The sequence below is a fragment of the Pantherophis guttatus genome, chromosome 7 (assembly GCF_059756535.1).
Source record: "Pantherophis guttatus breed Tessera chromosome 7, ASM5975653v1, whole genome shotgun sequence".
Taxonomy (NCBI): Eukaryota; Metazoa; Chordata; class Lepidosauria; order Squamata; family Colubridae; genus Pantherophis; species Pantherophis guttatus.
In genome coordinates this window covers 62,253,190-62,270,174 of record NC_142069.1, presented here as the reverse complement: position 1 = coordinate 62,270,174, position 16,985 = coordinate 62,253,190, and the positions used below count along the sequence as shown (strand labels likewise).

Below are 16,985 nucleotides of genomic sequence, written 5' to 3'. Positions count from 1 at the left end.
GCGGTCTCCAGCCATTTCTAGGGGCTGCCTTTTCTTTGAACCACAGTGGCTGGTCGAGTCATCATTAAACATCAACTGGCTCAAGTTACATGCAGTTTATTTAGCCCTTCGAGCCTTTCAACATCTAGTGTCCGGATCTCACATCTTAGTTCTTACAGATAATGTGACGGCAAAGGCGCACATTAATCGCCAAGGAGGCACCAGGTCCAGAGCCCTTATGCGGGAGGCCAAGAGATTGGGACTCTGGGCGGAGAGCCGGCTGGCTTCTTTGAGGGCAGAACACATATCAGGGGAATCGAATGTATGTGCAGACTGGTTAAGCCGACAACTAATTGATCACACAGAGTGGCGTCTGAATCCTCGTTTGTTCCAGGTCCTGTCATCCCGGTTCGGCACTCCAGTGGTCGATTTGTTCGCATCGCCAACGAACTCCCAACTTCCACGATTTTTCACAAGATTTCCGGCACACCAGGCAGAGGCTGTGGATGCTCTGCGCTCCCGTTGGCCCCACAGGTTGCTTTATGCATTCCCCCCGATTCCCCTCATCCCGAGGGTTCTGCGGAAACTCATACAGGAACAAGCAGAGTTGCTCCTTCTAGCTCCACACTGGCCGTGAAGGTCGTGGTTCGCCGACCTTCTGCAGTTGTCGGTGTCTCCCCCCTGGAGACTTCCCTGCCCCGTGGACTGCCTATCTCAAGGGGCGATACTGCACCCGGATCCCCAGTGGTTGCAACTGACCGTTTGGAGATTGAGTGGGACGTGCTGCTGCGAGACAATCTCCCTGCCACAGTCATAAAGACCATCCAGGCATCTAGGCACCCATCCACGGACCGCATTTACTCAGCCATTTGGCGGGCATTTTCTACTTGGTGTATCCTACACGGCGTTGCTCCCATCCGGGCCTCGATAGTTCATATTCTCATGTTTTTGCAAGACGGCCTAGATGAGGGTCTCTCTCCCAATACTCTCCGACGACAGGTGGCAGCTCTCGCTTCGGTCCTAACCTACGGCTCCCTTCCTTCATTGTCACAGGATCCTTTGATTCGCCGCTTCCTCAGAGGAGCCTCTAATTTATGCCCGCCGGTGTTACATAGGTACCCCACTTGGGACCTTTCTATTGTTTTGACTTCTCTCACAGGTGCACCGTACGAGCCGTTGAAGTCTACCAGCCTGCGGCTTCTGTCTTGCAAAGTGCAGTCCTAGTGGCAATTACGACAGCTAGGAGGATTTTGGAAATTGCAGCGCTATTGATGAGAAGCGACTTATGTGTCTTCCATGCGGACCGTGTGGTCCTAAGGCTAGATCCTACCTTTGTCCCTAAAATAACTCTGTGTTTCACCGTTCACAGGAACTTATCCTTCCAGACTTTTGTCCTCACCCAACCACTTTGTCAGACAAGAAGTGGCACACGTTGGATGTCCGGAGGGCTCTCCGGATATACCTCAACAGAACAGCAGCGATCCGTCGTTTGGAGTCCTTGTTTGTCTCCTTCCTTCCTGTCTCCTTAGGTTCTAAGGTATCCTCTTCTACCATCGGTCGCTGGATTCGCCAGACGATTGCTACGGCCTATGAGCTTCGCTCTTCTCCTGTACCGGCAAGGTTGACAGCGCATTCGACATGCAGCGCGGCAACATCCGCGACCTGGGCCACGCACGCTTCCTTAGTGGACATTTGCAGAGTGGCAACAGAGGCAGGACTTGTCAAATTTTACAGGCTCAGTCCTCCAATCTGATCGTATGAGTCACTACCCAAGCATGGCTGCTGTCTCCACCCAACGAGAAGGAGCGTGTCAGGTAGGACCAACGCCTCTTTTATAGGCTTTGTTTTATTTGTTTGTTCGTTTCTATTAAACTAGTTTTAGTTTTCTAAAACTCCTCTCTGGCTTGTTTGTTTGTTTGATGTGTTTGCAAGCGAGTAAGGGTCACGATCCAGAAGGAACCTCCTAAATTTCTTAACATGCACAAAGTTATCGTACAATTCATAACTGACATGTTAATAGCAATGCTACTGAATAGATGTGCAGTTATAAATTACTTACACTGCTGTTCCAGGCATTAGTGTTTGTATTATATGGTAAGTGTTACTTAGCATAGGTCTTCAGCTAACCTGAGACTTTTCATTAGAAAGAAGCTTATTTTATCCATGCAGCTTGCAAGGTCTTTGTAGTCCAATAGTTTAACTTTTGGCTAAACTTAATCTGTATGTCCTTGTGGAAACAGTTCAATAGAATCCTTGAGCCATATCCTCCTTGATTGTTTACAGGGAATCTGGACAATTTTTATTCAAGCCATCCTTGGCAGAGAGCATGACGTCTATTTGTTGCTCCTTCTATCCAACTATTAACTGAATATATGCTTCTGGGTTTCCAAGGTATACTCATACATTCATTTCTATTTGTTTTTATCTGAATCTGACTGCTGGCCTGGCTTAATAATGTTTGCTTTAATTTCAAACTTAAAATAACATATCACATATTCCCATACTCACAAACACTAACAAATATATGTGTGCTCAGATATATTTTCTATTCATATATCTGCTCAAAGCTAAAACACCGACTTCACTGCCAAGTCATTGCTACAGACAGCTGCTATTATTATTTATTTTATGTGAAATCTTTTCAAACTCATTTCTACTCTCATGTATGAATATGAAATATTTGACTTCTAGATATGCTACATAACATGTATTTGTGTTACACCAGTTTTGTATTACAATTGTAGCTCATCTAATTAAAATTATTTCAAATATGTTCTTTTTGACTGTACTATGCCTAAAAATATAAAGCATAGGCAGTATCAAGGCAATATACTTTTTACTATCAATACATACAAAACAATGGCATTACTAAATAATAATTCAATATGAATGTGGGTAGGTTTGTTAAATGTAATAAATATGATTAATAATATTTTATTTGTATTAAAATGTATGATATGCAGAAGATGATTGATATAAAAATAAAATCAAAACATTGATTAAAAAATGAAGGATTATAAATTGAATAAGCAAATAATGAAATATCTTAATTTAATATAAAGGAGGGTATTATTATTAGAAATATATAAGTTTGTTAAATGTAATAGATATGATGGATAATATCTTATGAAAGATGGTATTATTAAGTGTATTTAAATAATATGGGGATTGTCATAAAAACAATACATAGAATTACTGACTAAACAAAAATGAAAGATGATAATTCAATATGAATATGCATATGTATGCTAAATGTAGAAAATATGATTAATAATATCTTAGTTGTATTATGTAGAATATGGCGATTGACATAAAACAATATATTGATATAATGAATAACTAAATAACAAGTGGAATAAGCAATAATGGAAGATTTTAATGTAATATAAATGTTGGTATTAATATTAGCTATATAAGTTTGTTCAATGTAAAAAATATAATTAATAATATTTTATTTATATTAAAGGTATGATAATTAAGATAGGGTGATTGGTATATAAATAACATATTGAAATGTTGAATAATTAAACAATGAAATAGTATAATTTAATATAAAGTGTATTATTACTAGTATTATATAAGCTAGTTAAATGAAACAAATATGATTAATACTAATTTTCTTGTGTGAAATGTATGATACTCAGGTACCAACCACACTGTTCACACACTGATATGTTTGTAAAAAATAAAAAACTTTTTAAAAAGAAGTTTCAAAACTGTCCCAGTTTTTCCTTCCTATTGCTGCTTCTCCCACTGAACTCATTGCAAGTACAAAAGCAAACGAAGGTTGACAACAATCCATTTTTATGCTAGTTCTATTCCTTATAAAATATACCTACAAGAACTTGGTGCTGGACACAGTTTACTACCTTCACAACTATATAAAGTTATCATAAAAAGCAAAGCATAACATAAATATACCCAACAAAAAACAATGCTTCAGTAAATATAAATGGACTTAATTCGGGAGTGAAAAGGAGAAAGATATTCTATAAATTAGAGAAATTAAAATTTGATATAATCTGTCTACAAGAAGTTCATATTAAAAAGCAACACGAACAAGTATTGATACAACCCAAACTTGGGAAAATGTTTTTATCATTGTCACAAAGTAACAAGAGAGTTGTTGTTTTATATATTAGGAATTCAATACTGGCGGAGCAAATATATGCAGATCCAGAAGGAAGAATTTTGATGGTGGAAATAATTGATAACAGTATGAAAATTCTGGTAGCAATATATGCTCCAAACAGCAATCAAAATGATTTTTATTGAAAGCTACATACGAAAATAATTGAAATGGAGTATGACAATATATGCATGATGGGGGATTTTAATGGAATAGTGAATGAGATTAAACAACAGATACAGCAAGATTTGGTGAAATGGGGAAACTTGCAGTTATCTTTGATTGGTAGGATCTCAACTATCAAAATGAATATTTTGCCTAGAATTTTGTACCTATTTCAGACAATTCCAATTAAGTTGGATAAGGATTTTTTGTAGATTTAAATAAAATGATATTGAAATATATTTGGCAGGGAAAAAAGGTGAGAATAAAATTAAAGTTGTTACAAGATGCTAAAGTTAGGGGTGGATTTGGTTTGCCTAATTTTGAATTATATTATCAAGCTGCAAGTTTAATGTGGATTAAAGAATGGATAACTTTGAGAAACACCAGATTATTGAATTTGGAGGGACATGATTTGTTGATGGGGTGGCATGCCTTTTTATGGTATAAAGGAACAAAAATACAAGGGTATTTTAGAAGACACCAAATACATGACGCTTTATGGTTGAATTGGGAGAAGGTTAAAAAATATCATTATTTGAAGATTCCAGTCTGGGTGTCTACAATTGAAGCGTTTTCATATCCAGTAATATTTAAAAGGGAACAAATTATTAGATATAATGAATTATTGGATGAAAAGGGTGAACTTAAATTAAAGCAGGAACTAGAAGATCAGGGATGTAAGATGGACTGGTTTTCATATATGCAAATATTTTCTAGATATCGAGAAGATCTCAAACAAGAAGGTTTTTATAGCGTTTTGACTAATTTAGATAATATTTTAATGGGCTCTGATGATCATGTAATTAAAAAGTTGTATGGATATTTGTTAGAGGTAAAACTGGAAGAAGAACAAGTTAAAGAATCAATGATAGCGTGGGGGAAAAAATTTGGTTATGGTATTGATTTAGAGAAATGGCAAAAATTATGGTCACATAATTATAAAATGACAATGTCTACAGCAGTGGTTCCCAAGTGGGCGGTACCGCCCCCTGGGGGGCAGTGGGATGCCTTAGCGGGGCGGCAAGGGGGTGGCAGGGGGGCGCTAGATGCAAAAGGGGCAGCAGGGGGGTCTAAGTGGCAAGGAGGGTGGCCCCCATCTTTTGGCCTGTGCCTCACAGCAGTTACCTCCTTGCAAGCAAACAGCAAGTAAAAACAACTCCTTTCAGTTTCAGCATAGGCTAATTAGCCCATTGATTAGATTGGCCTCCCGACTCTCAGCCGATTTGCTCTCAGCTGTTTTGCGCAGGGCTCTGCTGCTTACTGCAAAGAGCTAAATTGCTGGAGCAGATTTTTTTTTCTCCTAGTGCTAATGAAACTGAAAGTAAAGCAGGCTGTTGGCTGTTTGCTGCAACGTTGGAAAATTAGGCAGAGGCAGATTTCTTTTTCCTCACCAAAAAAGGTAGATGCAAACAGTGGGAAATTTAGGGCAAAAGAGGAGAGTTCAAAATTTTAAAACAAAAGAAAAAATGGAGAAAGAAAAAGGCAAAAATGGGAAGGGAGAAAAAGAAATGAAAGAGAAAGATGTTATACATATTTAGAATTGAAATATGAATAGTAGTAAGAAATGGGAAATCATGATTGTAAAAATGAAATGAATAATAATTGGAATATTTGTCTTTGTATTTTTGAAATCTAGACAATGATAAGTTTTTTTTTATTTTTTTTAGAAATATGAATAAGTATAAACTGTAACAATTGAAATACCTTTAATGGTATATGGTGGTGAAAATAAAAAGGATTAAATTGTAGTTTGGATAACAGCCAGAACATTTTTAAATTTAATTAGGGAAATTGTAACGATTGAAATATTTTTAATTATATATTGTGTTGAAAGCAGAAATGGTTAGGTTGTACTTTGGAGGAATATATGGGAAAATTATTTGGTTTATTATTATTGGTAAATATAATTAATTGATTTGTAAGAAATTGGATTGCATGGAAATAATTGGAATATTCATGTTCATATTAATATACAAAAAAGGTAGTTATATAACTAATTGATTTATATTAAAATGTTGAATTTGTATTAAACAACTGTAATATTACATAATTAACCAATGTGAGGATGGATATAAAAATAGATGACAATGGGAAGGGGTATAATATAGAATAGAAGGGAAAAATTGAATTTGATTAAGATTAGAGATGAGGATGAAGAGTAATATTGGTTTTTTAAAAAAATTGATGAGGAATAAATATGGCAAAAAGGAAATATAGAAATTGTAAATTTAATTGAAATGACTAAACACTGTTTAAATTTGTGAACCAGCCAAATACTCTGTTCAAAGAAAATACATTGTATGTTTCTATGTGTGTTTCTAATTATTGCTATTTATTCATATTTGTTCTCTTTTATTCTTTAAAGTTTAACAATTCATTCTTTATCTTAATATCTTTATATTTGTTTGGGGTTGCCTTTCTTCCATTTCATCTTTTTTATTGTACAGCAATCTTTTCTCCTCAAATCTACCACCTCTTTTCTTTCCTTCTTACTTTCTCTTCCCCCCGCTTCTTCTCCTCCCTACTTCCCCTTCCTTTCTCCTTCTCCTCCTCTCTTCCTCCCTCTCTTACCCTCACTCCTACTCTAATTTCCCTTCCTTCCTCCCTTCCCTCTCTCTCCTTCCTTCTTCCATCTCTCTTCTCCTTCCTTCATCCCTCTCTATTGCTGTATTCATTTTCAATTTTATATTTTCCACTATGGAGTCCAGGCAACCCCGGTCTTTCTTTCATTTATCAAGTATATTTCTCAAAATTTCCCCTCATCTTTTTAATTATTAGCAGTATATTTCATCTTATTCCATTTTTTCTTTTAAATCTTTACTCAAACAATCTTCCAATCCTTAGACTTTTTACTTTTAACAATATATTTTTACTTTACTTCTTACAAGTATATCATTTGGATCATTTTTTGCATTTCAATTTCATTCAGTTTTACATTTAATTTCCATATTCCATCTTATTCAATTAATTCTTATATTATAATTTATTCTCTCCTTTTAGTGCTTCTTCCAATATCATTTTCTTTCACATTACATTGTTCTATTTTTCATTTAACAGCATTTTCACATATAATTTCTACAACTAGCATCCTTCTCTTTATTAACAAAGTAACGTTTTCAGTGACTCTTAACCATTTTCTCTTAGTCTCTCCACAGTTCTTTCTTGATGTTTTCCTCCCTTTCTCCCATTTCTTTACCTTCTTTTTCCTGTTCTTATATCTCCCCTTCAGCCTTTTTCCTTTAATTTTAACTCTATTACTTTTCATTCTCAATCTTACCCCATTTATTTCTCTTTTCTTCATATTTGAGATGTATTTTCCCATATCCATTTTTATTCTATCACTATTGAACCCAGTGTAATCATCTTTATCTTTTTTCAATTATTTTCTTTTCAATATTATCTCGTTTCTCTTGCTTCTCATTCATCTTTTCTCTTTTTTTTTGCAAGCTAACCAATTCTCTGCTTCCTTATTTCCATTAAATGCCTCCCTTACTTTTTGAAACATCTCCCTTAGTGTCTCATATTCATCCTCCCAATTCTCCATATTTTCAATTTTAAAAGGCTAGGATTTTTAAGTTTATTCTTTTCATTTGCATATGTGGGGGGGATGCTTTTCAAGGAGCCACAAGGAGGGCTGAGAGCAGAGTCATTCTGACAGTGTCTTTTAAAATTGCTTGGAAGACCCATTTTTTCCCTAACAATAATGGTTTGTATACTTTGGAATAAAACATATACCTGGAAAAAGTACTTGCAAAACTTGGACAGAAGGAAAAGAAAGGCAGGACTGGACTCATTATCAGTAGCTAGTTAGTTCATTGTTATCAGTGACTCCTACTGATTCTAAACTCATTTTAAGACTGGGATTGGTGACTACTGAAATTTAAGTATTCAACATTGGTCTCAGAAATCTTTGAACTATCAAATCTCTGATTTGAACTTTGATTTGAACTATGGCAAGAAAAATCATAAAATGGGGCAAAACTTACTTAACCATAATAATTTCTAGATATTTTAAGTGTAGAGAATTCAAGTGTTGAGAATGACCCATTATTTTGTCTCTTTTTCCGCACTAGGTACCACTATTTGATTTCTTTTCATTTTATCCAAATAACAACAGAAAACCCAATACAGTTCAGTATGAATTGGCTTTCCAGTCCTTCCTTGATGAACTTTTTCACATTGGTTATCCAGTTTAAATGCCAAAGAAAAATCAGTGATATATTTTTCAAACCTTTGGAGGATCACACTGTCAATTGTTCACACTGCTCAAGCAAAACTAACAGGTGTGAATTAAGTTTTAGCTAAAAAATGGAGCTTTAATTCCAGAAGTCCATTCTTTAAACTTGGACTTCTGGAATTAAAAGGCTCTGGATTAAATGGTACTCCAGACAAAAGATGGAGAAGAGTATCTTGCTTTTAGACATGATAATAGCTGTCTAGAAAGGTGAGTTATGAGCTATTTTTACATCATCAGAAATTTATTACCTGTTAAAAATGCAAAGACAAGGAGTACAAGGAGCAAATAAAAGACCTTCATGTTGGGGTTGGTTCTGGACCAAATTTTACTTGTGGGACAGAAACCAGCTCTCAGCCCTCCTTGTGACTTCTTGAAAAGCATCCCCCCCCCAACACGGTCTACTGCCTGAGGAGGCGGGAGGGCTGCAGGTTGATCCCAAGGGGGTCTGGGAATGGGTGTGAATTCATCCCACAGTCCTCTCCATCCCCTCCTCTGTGAAACTGCTTTCTCCCACTCGCTGGTGGTCAGCAAATTCAAAAGGAACCCCCAGTTGAGAATCACTGCTCTAGATTGGTTGATTCAGGGGATTTCTTTAGTGTTAACTAATAGTGTTAGCTGTTTTTGTTACAGGGATAGATTTGTATTGGAGCAGCCTGCAGGCCTCCCAAAGGCTCTGCGCACCGTTTTTGCGAAAAATGGGCCCGTTTTTCACAAAAACAGAACATGCGGGGCAAGGCTTAAGGAGGCCAAAAATGGCTGTATTCCATGTATTTTACTGTTACTATCTTCCTTAGTGGGTTGTGCAAACCACTACTCCGAACAATGCTATTTTTATAGGGAGTGGGGTTGGGGGCAGTGGTGGGTTGCCCTGGTTCTCACCGGTTCTATAGAATCAGTAGTAAAACTGACAGGAGGCCCCGCCCACCAACCTCGACATCACCAAAACACTTCTGCGCATGTGCAGAAGAGTGCGTGCATGCGCAAGCGAAGTAAGCCCGCGCACGCAGCTCCACTGCAAACCGGTAGTAAAGGTAAGTAGAACCCACCCCTGGGTGGGGGGCACTGAGGATGAGTTTGTAGTACCAAGGGGGCGGTGGACTGAAAAAGTTTGGGAACCAATGACCTATATCCTGGCTCCAAAGAGCCCTGAGATCCTCTTTTCCTGGAGGAATTTTTATGATACCCATGTGGTTTGTTTCACTTTAAAGAACAACAGTGGGAAGGCATGGTTGTTCGGGTTCTCAGGGAAACTAGGAAAGAAAACATCTTCACACTTGTGTATTGGCTAAAAACTACATTCTGACTAAAAGGGAGGGGTCTCTACTGCTTTAATCCTACTTGTCTTGCCTAAGGGTATTCAGATCGTGCTTTAGCTAGATGGCTTTCACTTCTGCTTAATAAAAGAATCCTTTTGAACAACCACGTTTCAAGAGTTCGTACTTTCTTAAGTTGGAAGGAGAGGCGATCCTTACACTGGCTTCCCTCCTTGAGTTTGCTTGTTGGAAGCTGGCTGGGAAGGTCGCAAATGGTGATCACATGACCCCGGAACAATGCAACTGTCATAAATACATGCCAGTTGCCAAGCAGCTGAATTTTGATCACATGACCATGAGGAAGCTGCAACAATCATTAGTGTGAAAACCAGTCACAAGTCACTTTTTTCAGTGCTGTTGTAATGTTGAACAAATGATTGTAAGTTGAGGACTATATGACCTCAACTTATGACCACTGCATTCAGAAATACACTTAAGATACAGATGTCTCCCTCTGCATACCAAAAGTCAGGGTCCTAAGGAGAGGTTAATGCCTGTTCATTTCCAATCTCAATAGAATACAGATAGTCCTTGACTTACAACAGTTCATTTAGTGACTGTTCAAAGTTACAACAGCACTGAAAAAAGTGACTAATGGCCATTTTTCACACTTATGACCATTTCAGCATCCCCCTTTGGATCAGGGGTGAAATCTAAAAATTTTCCCTACCAGTTCTGTGGGCATGGCTTATTTGTTGGGTGTGGCTGGGTGGTCAGGTGACTCGGTGGGTGTGGCTTGATGGTCAGGTGACCGGGTGGGCATGCTTGGTAGTCAGGTGACTGGGTGGGCGTGGCTTGGTGATCATGTGACCGGGTGGGCATGGCCAAGTCAATGTCACTTCTTTGCCTTCTTGACCTACAACAAGAAAATATACCAATTATTTCATGCAATTAATACTTAAATAATAAATGAAGTACAAAAAACAATAAGAGGTACACAAATACTTACATAAGAGCAATAAAAGTGTTGTCTTCGACATCGCTTCTTGCACCAATGATAATAATAACCTACAAAAAGAAGATATACCATGATATACAAATCTAAAGAATAAAAGAAGTACACAAAACAATAAAAAAAATAAAAGAGGTACACACTTACATAAAACTGTTAGTCGCCTTTAGCTATAAGATGTTTCCACATAGCTATTTCAGTGGCACTCTCCTCACTTTCACTTTTCTTGAACTTGACACATGAATCATTGGCTGAGCGATGGTGTTCTCTGAACCACTTTTTCACTGCAGGAATAGGGTCCCATTTTGGAAGAGGTAGGCTGGTAACACTGATGGTCATGGGGTGGTTAAATTGGAAATGGTTAGACAACTTCTGCTCTCTGAACAGATGAAGTTCATTTTTGAAAAACCCCTTTCTGCTTCTGCAGAACTTACTGCAATTGTTCTGACAATATCTTTTGCTTTTTTAATACTGTCAGGAATTGCATACCTCTTTGAATCTTTTAACACATTCTCCACAAAATCTCGATAGTCGTTGATGTCAATGTTGCAATTGAAAATGTCACTAAATATGCGCAGTTGTTCTTCAGCTGCTGTCCATGGAACAACTATTTCCTCAAAATCCCAGTATTCTGGTACCAAAAATTGTAGAAACTGTAGTTTATTTGTGGTGTCTTGCAATTGGCTACCAGTTTTTAAATGCTCACAGTCCATCAGCCATTTCTGCAAATTTTTGATGATACTGTCATCAAATTGGTGATACTGTCAACAAATTGGTGATTTTCTATGAAGTTTATATTTCTGAAGGTTTCTGAAATAAGTAGTCCATCAACTTTTCTTTTGTATGAGCCCTTTCCCTTTGTAAGCAGTTCAAAAGCTTTTATTGATCTTCTCACCAGTTTTTCAGCCTTTATTATGTCCATATTGCCTGCTTGCAGTGCAGTTGAAAGGAGAGAGATTTCCTCCAAAATATCAATCATCAACACCAAATCATTTAAGAAATATTTATTTTCCAGATGGGCAGCCATACCAGAGTATTTTGCATTTGCATGAAAATATTGATGTAGCACTGGATAAGCACACCACACAGCTATGGTTGCCTGTAAGCTACAGGCAGCCCACCTTGGTCCAAAAACTCAACCAATCCTTATGATGTTAACTTCAAGTTCTTCGGATATTTCATCAAGTTCAACCCGGTTCTTATTGGATTTCTGGAAAATGGAGCATATCTTATCAATAAATATTTTAAAATGATTTACTTGCTTTATTTCCTTTATGGCACCATCTAAAACAAGTTGGAGGCGATGGTTCAAGCAGTGCCATATGATGATGTTTGGAAACTCTTTTGCTATTCTGATGCTCACTCCAGATTTTCTCCCAAGCATAACGCTGGCACCATCAGAGCAGAACACTATTAAATTTTTTTTGAGGTAGTCCCAGGTAAATCCAACCTTACGTAAACTTTCAAAAACTGCAGAACATATTATCTCTGCATCTTGCTTCTTCAACTCAACAAGCTCGACAAAAATTGTTGGCGGGTCCTCTGACTCAACTTTTACAAAAACTATCAAAACTGGTTTGCAGGATACTGTTGAGGCTTCTTCAATGATCAGACATATTTTCAGATTCTGTGCAATGATGCTGGTAAACATTTGGGTTTTAATTTCATTTGCAATGCACTCAACTATTTTCACAACCATTGGCCTTGAATGTAATTCTACTCCCAGATCTACTCCATTTTCAGTTTGTAACTCTTATCAATGCCTCTATGCTTGAAATTGATCTGCATGCTTTTGGGTGGGCATGGGCATGGGCGGGGGGGCAGTGATTTTTGCTACCGGTTCTCCGAATCACCTACCACCATTGCTACCAGATCGGCCGATCCAGTCCGAACCGGGAGCATTTCATCCCTGCTTTGGATGCTTGACTATTGGTTCATATTTATGATGGTTGCAGTGCCTCGGGGTCATGTGATCACCTTTTGCAACCCTCTGACATGCAAAGTCAATGGGGAAGCAAGATTCACTTAACAACCATGTTACTAATTTAACAACTGTAATGATTCACTAACAAATGTGGCAAGAAAAATTGTAAAATGGGGCAAAAGTCACTTAGCAAATTTCTCACTTAGCAACATAAATTCTGAACTCAATTGTGATCATAAGTCAAGGACTATCTGTACAAGAATTCAAAGTGACTAGGGAGCCTTGTGTCCAGGCCTTCAAGTCAGTAAAAAAGCAATCAGTCCTTTAATACTGTACAGCTATTTTTGCAGACAATAAACACAGATGATATGACAAGGAACTATCTTCTAAAACCATTTCTAGCTAATGGATTTTTCTGCTCCAAAGAGGTTCTAATACTACAATTCCATGTCCTATCAATATAGCTGCAGCTATCACCTAATACTTAAAATGAATGTCAGGTATTTTTATATAAACTGTACAGAACTTATTTGTTATAGGCAATAACCATCAGCAGATTTTCACAAAAGTAAAAGTTAGCTACAACTTTATTCATGAACCTAGCATTTTGCATGAAAGATTTAAGTGACCTAAAATGTATTTTAGTTTGATAAACTACAAAAATAACATATATATCAAAACACCTTAATTTTTTTTTCTTTCATAAGGGGATATTTTATTGATCCTTCCATAAATTATAATCATTTTATGATTTTTTTGCCCATATATATGGTGTACTTGCCAGAGCTAGCGTAAATACCACTGCTACCCTTAAAAGTAATTCAAATTCATTCAGCACTGCTAACAAGCAAGTCTGAATGAATATTCTGGGTAACAGCATTTCATGATCATTTCCAAAGAAGATCCTCATATTCCTGCACTCATAGTGCTAATTGGTTTTCAGTTGAAAAAAATCATCTTCACAATATGGAAGGCAATATCCTGCTTTTTCAGTTCTATGGTAGCTGCAAAATTCACAAGGTAATAGCATTCTCTCATTAAAGTTAGGAAAGTTTTTTCTACATTATTATAGAATTTCTCCATATTAGCAGGAGAAGGGGCAAACATTAACTATATCAGCAGTTCTTCAACAATCTTGGAGGATTGTTCTGAACTGACTACATTAGATCTTTTTAGTTTTTAGGTCATGAAAACATTTTAAGTACTGTCATAAAACCACGGTTTTGTTTGTTGTTTTCACATGCAACAATATGTTCCATCATATATATTTTATTTCTGATTTTTAAATAAAATAAACCTTAGATCTCTGTTTTCTATAAACATTTATTTTCTTTTAATTTTAAAACACTATGTATGTTCAGTTTCAATAAGGTATGTTTAAAGATGCAAAGAGGGTAACAACACATAATGGACACTATAAAGAAGCTTTCAAAATGATATTAATGCTTCAAAATCATCTTTCTTTTTAAGGACAAGATTAATCGTATTTCCATATTACATTACAAATACACTACATCTTTTTGAATGGGTAATTTTCATAGATGATTAGTCATGTGGCAAGGTATTTTGAATATAAGCAGAGAAAAAGAATCTAGTAGTGCAAACTTAAATTTATTTTATACATGAAAGTTTTGTTTATTCATTAATTTGATTTATATGGCCACTCATTTGAAATAAGTGCTTCTAGGCCATTACAACAATTTTCAAAAAAAAAAAAGAAAAATACAAAATAAATACAGTTGGCAACTTAAATTAACACAGATATAAAATCAATACAAATATAATATCACATTTTAATATATCTTATCTAATTTAGTTACAAAATAAGACAATTGCTTAACGCATTGTAAGCTGCCCTGAGTCTCCGGAGAAGGGCGGCATATAAATCGAACCAATAAATAAATAAATAAATAAATTTTTGCTAACTTGTGTTTAGATTTATCCTGTGAAATGCTATAAATGAAAAAGACCACCAATTTCTAATGATGGTGTTCATCTTCAACTTATTCAATGATAATAGTTCCATACATTTTTATACCACTTCCCAAAAATACATAAACACAATATTCAATTATGTTTCAGAAAGCTTTTTATAACATTTTGAAATGGGGATGTAATTGGCACACTTACAAAATGGTTGTTATGGGAAAATTGACTAGCCAGAAACTAGAGATCATGGCAGATATGGCCATTCTCACAGACTATTTTTTTATGGAAAGCAAACAAATCGCCCATGAGTTTACAATCTCAATAGAATATGAGGTCCAAAAACATTTCAGCAAACAATACAATAGCTTGCATTATTATACAATGCAAATAGTCAATTTGATTTGCATCATTTTTCTTATTTTTTCCTAAAAAAAAAATCTGGAATAAGTGACACCACACTGTTTACTCTTAATGATATTTTTTTTTTAAACAGGGGAGTACTACAGGCATTCGTCTTTTTAATCCAACCATATAGGATAACTTCTTCTCAACTTCCAATCTTCCTTTTGGGAAAAGATTTTAAGAAAGAAAGCCAGAATTTGTGCATACCCAGGAGATGGAACACCACAATTCAAGCTGGTTGATAACTTTATTTGGGATCCAGGTGGTATAAATGCGCCTGTTCTGGTCCTTTCTGAGCTCTCAGCAATGTTTGATGCCATTGATTATGGAATCATTCTGGATTGTCTAAAGCAGGCGTGTCAAACTCGCGGCATCACATTGTCGTCACGTGAAGTATTGCAACTTATTTCCCCTTCGCTAAAATGGGGGTGGGCGTGGCTAGTGCATGACACATCTGGGCACTGGCCATGAGTTTGACACCCTTGGTCTAAAGGGATGGGTGGAATGCACTATTTAACAGTGTTCCCTAAATAGATTAAACTAAACACTGTATGCAGAGAGCAGTGTGGTGGCTCTCGCCTCATATTCAGGATGCTGTAAGTTTGACCCTAGGTAGTGGCAGATATTTCTCTCTGGGCGCAATGAGTAATTGTCTGCTGTGAACTCTGCATTAGCATCAAGAAGGGCATCCAGCCAGTAAACACTCAAGCTTCATTTAGTTGTCCCAACTCCAACCTGTTGTAATTACAGGGTCGTTAAAAGTAAAAAAAAAAGTCAGTGTGCACAGAAGACTAGTCAACCTATGGTTATTTCATTGTAGATATCCTAAACAGCTTGACTCACTCAGTTTTAATTGAGTACCTGTCATGTGCCATTTACATTCAGGATGCTTTTGCAATGATGATTCATGCCATCATCATTTAACAATGTATTTTTCTTTTTTCTTTTCTTTTTTAATCAAGTTTTATTGATTCCCCCCCCCACTTTCACCCACATCTTTTTTTGAACAGAGTATTGGCAATTTCTTATTTTATACAATTTTTCAAGTTCAAATACCTTTTACTCAATTACAATTTTTGCCCAAATCTTCCTTTTTTCCCCTATTTTTTCTTTAATTCATATCTCAATATTTCTATATTTATTTATATAAACAACATCTTCATTCGCTCTCAAATTCTAATTTTCCTGTTTGTTCACATTTATTCTCTTTTATTTTTTAACGATTTCTTCTTTATCTTCATATATTCATATATGTGTTCGGGGTTGCCTTTCTTCCATTTCCTCTTTTTTGTTATACAGCAATCTTTCTTCTCAGTCTCTTCCCTCTCCCTCTCTTCCTTCCTTCTTCCTTTCTTTCCCTCTTCTCCTACTCCTTACTACTTCCCCTTCCTTTCTCCTTCTCCTCCTTTCTTCCTCCCTGACTAACCTTCTCTCCCATCTCTCTACTTCTTCTTCCATCTCTCCCTATTGCTGTATAGATTTTCAATTTAATATTTTCACTATGATGTCTAGGCAACCCCGACCTTTCTTTCATTTATTAAATATCTTTCTCAAAATTCTTCTTATCTTTTTTAATTGTTAACAATATATATTTATAATTCACATCTTAATCATTTCTAATTGCCCCCAATCTAATTAGTTATTTTAATTTTAATTCGCCTTCTTTCCCTTTTTTAATTACATTTCAAATATATAGTTTAAAATATTCCAATTTATTACAATTCCCCCAATTAAATTTATTCATATTATTACAACTTATCATTTTATAAACCTCCAACACTGCACTTAAAATATGACAATTCTTTCAATTTCTCAAATTTTCAATAGAGTATATTTAAAACATAAAACATGAAAAATAAATCTTATTTCATTTACTTCATACATCTCTATAATTTCCCATCACTTTAAGTCACTTAATTGGTATCACTATTTTATCTTTTTTCTAACATTCATCT

The 16,985-nt window shown here is 36.0% G+C and overlaps 1 protein-coding gene and 1 pseudogene across 2 annotated transcripts in view; both read right to left on the bottom strand.

Annotated features, from left to right (window-relative positions):
- FOXP2 (forkhead box P2) overlaps positions 1-16,985 on the bottom strand; it is a 1,221,669-nt gene that overhangs the window by 1,159,195 nt on the left and 45,489 nt on the right. The gene's annotated exons all lie outside the window — the stretch shown is intronic.
- On the bottom strand, positions 11,125-13,714 carry LOC148112890 (E3 SUMO-protein ligase KIAA1586 pseudogene; annotated as a pseudogene). The gene has a single exon (XR_015728988.1). The product of XR_015728988.1 is annotated as an E3 SUMO-protein ligase KIAA1586 pseudogene (transcript).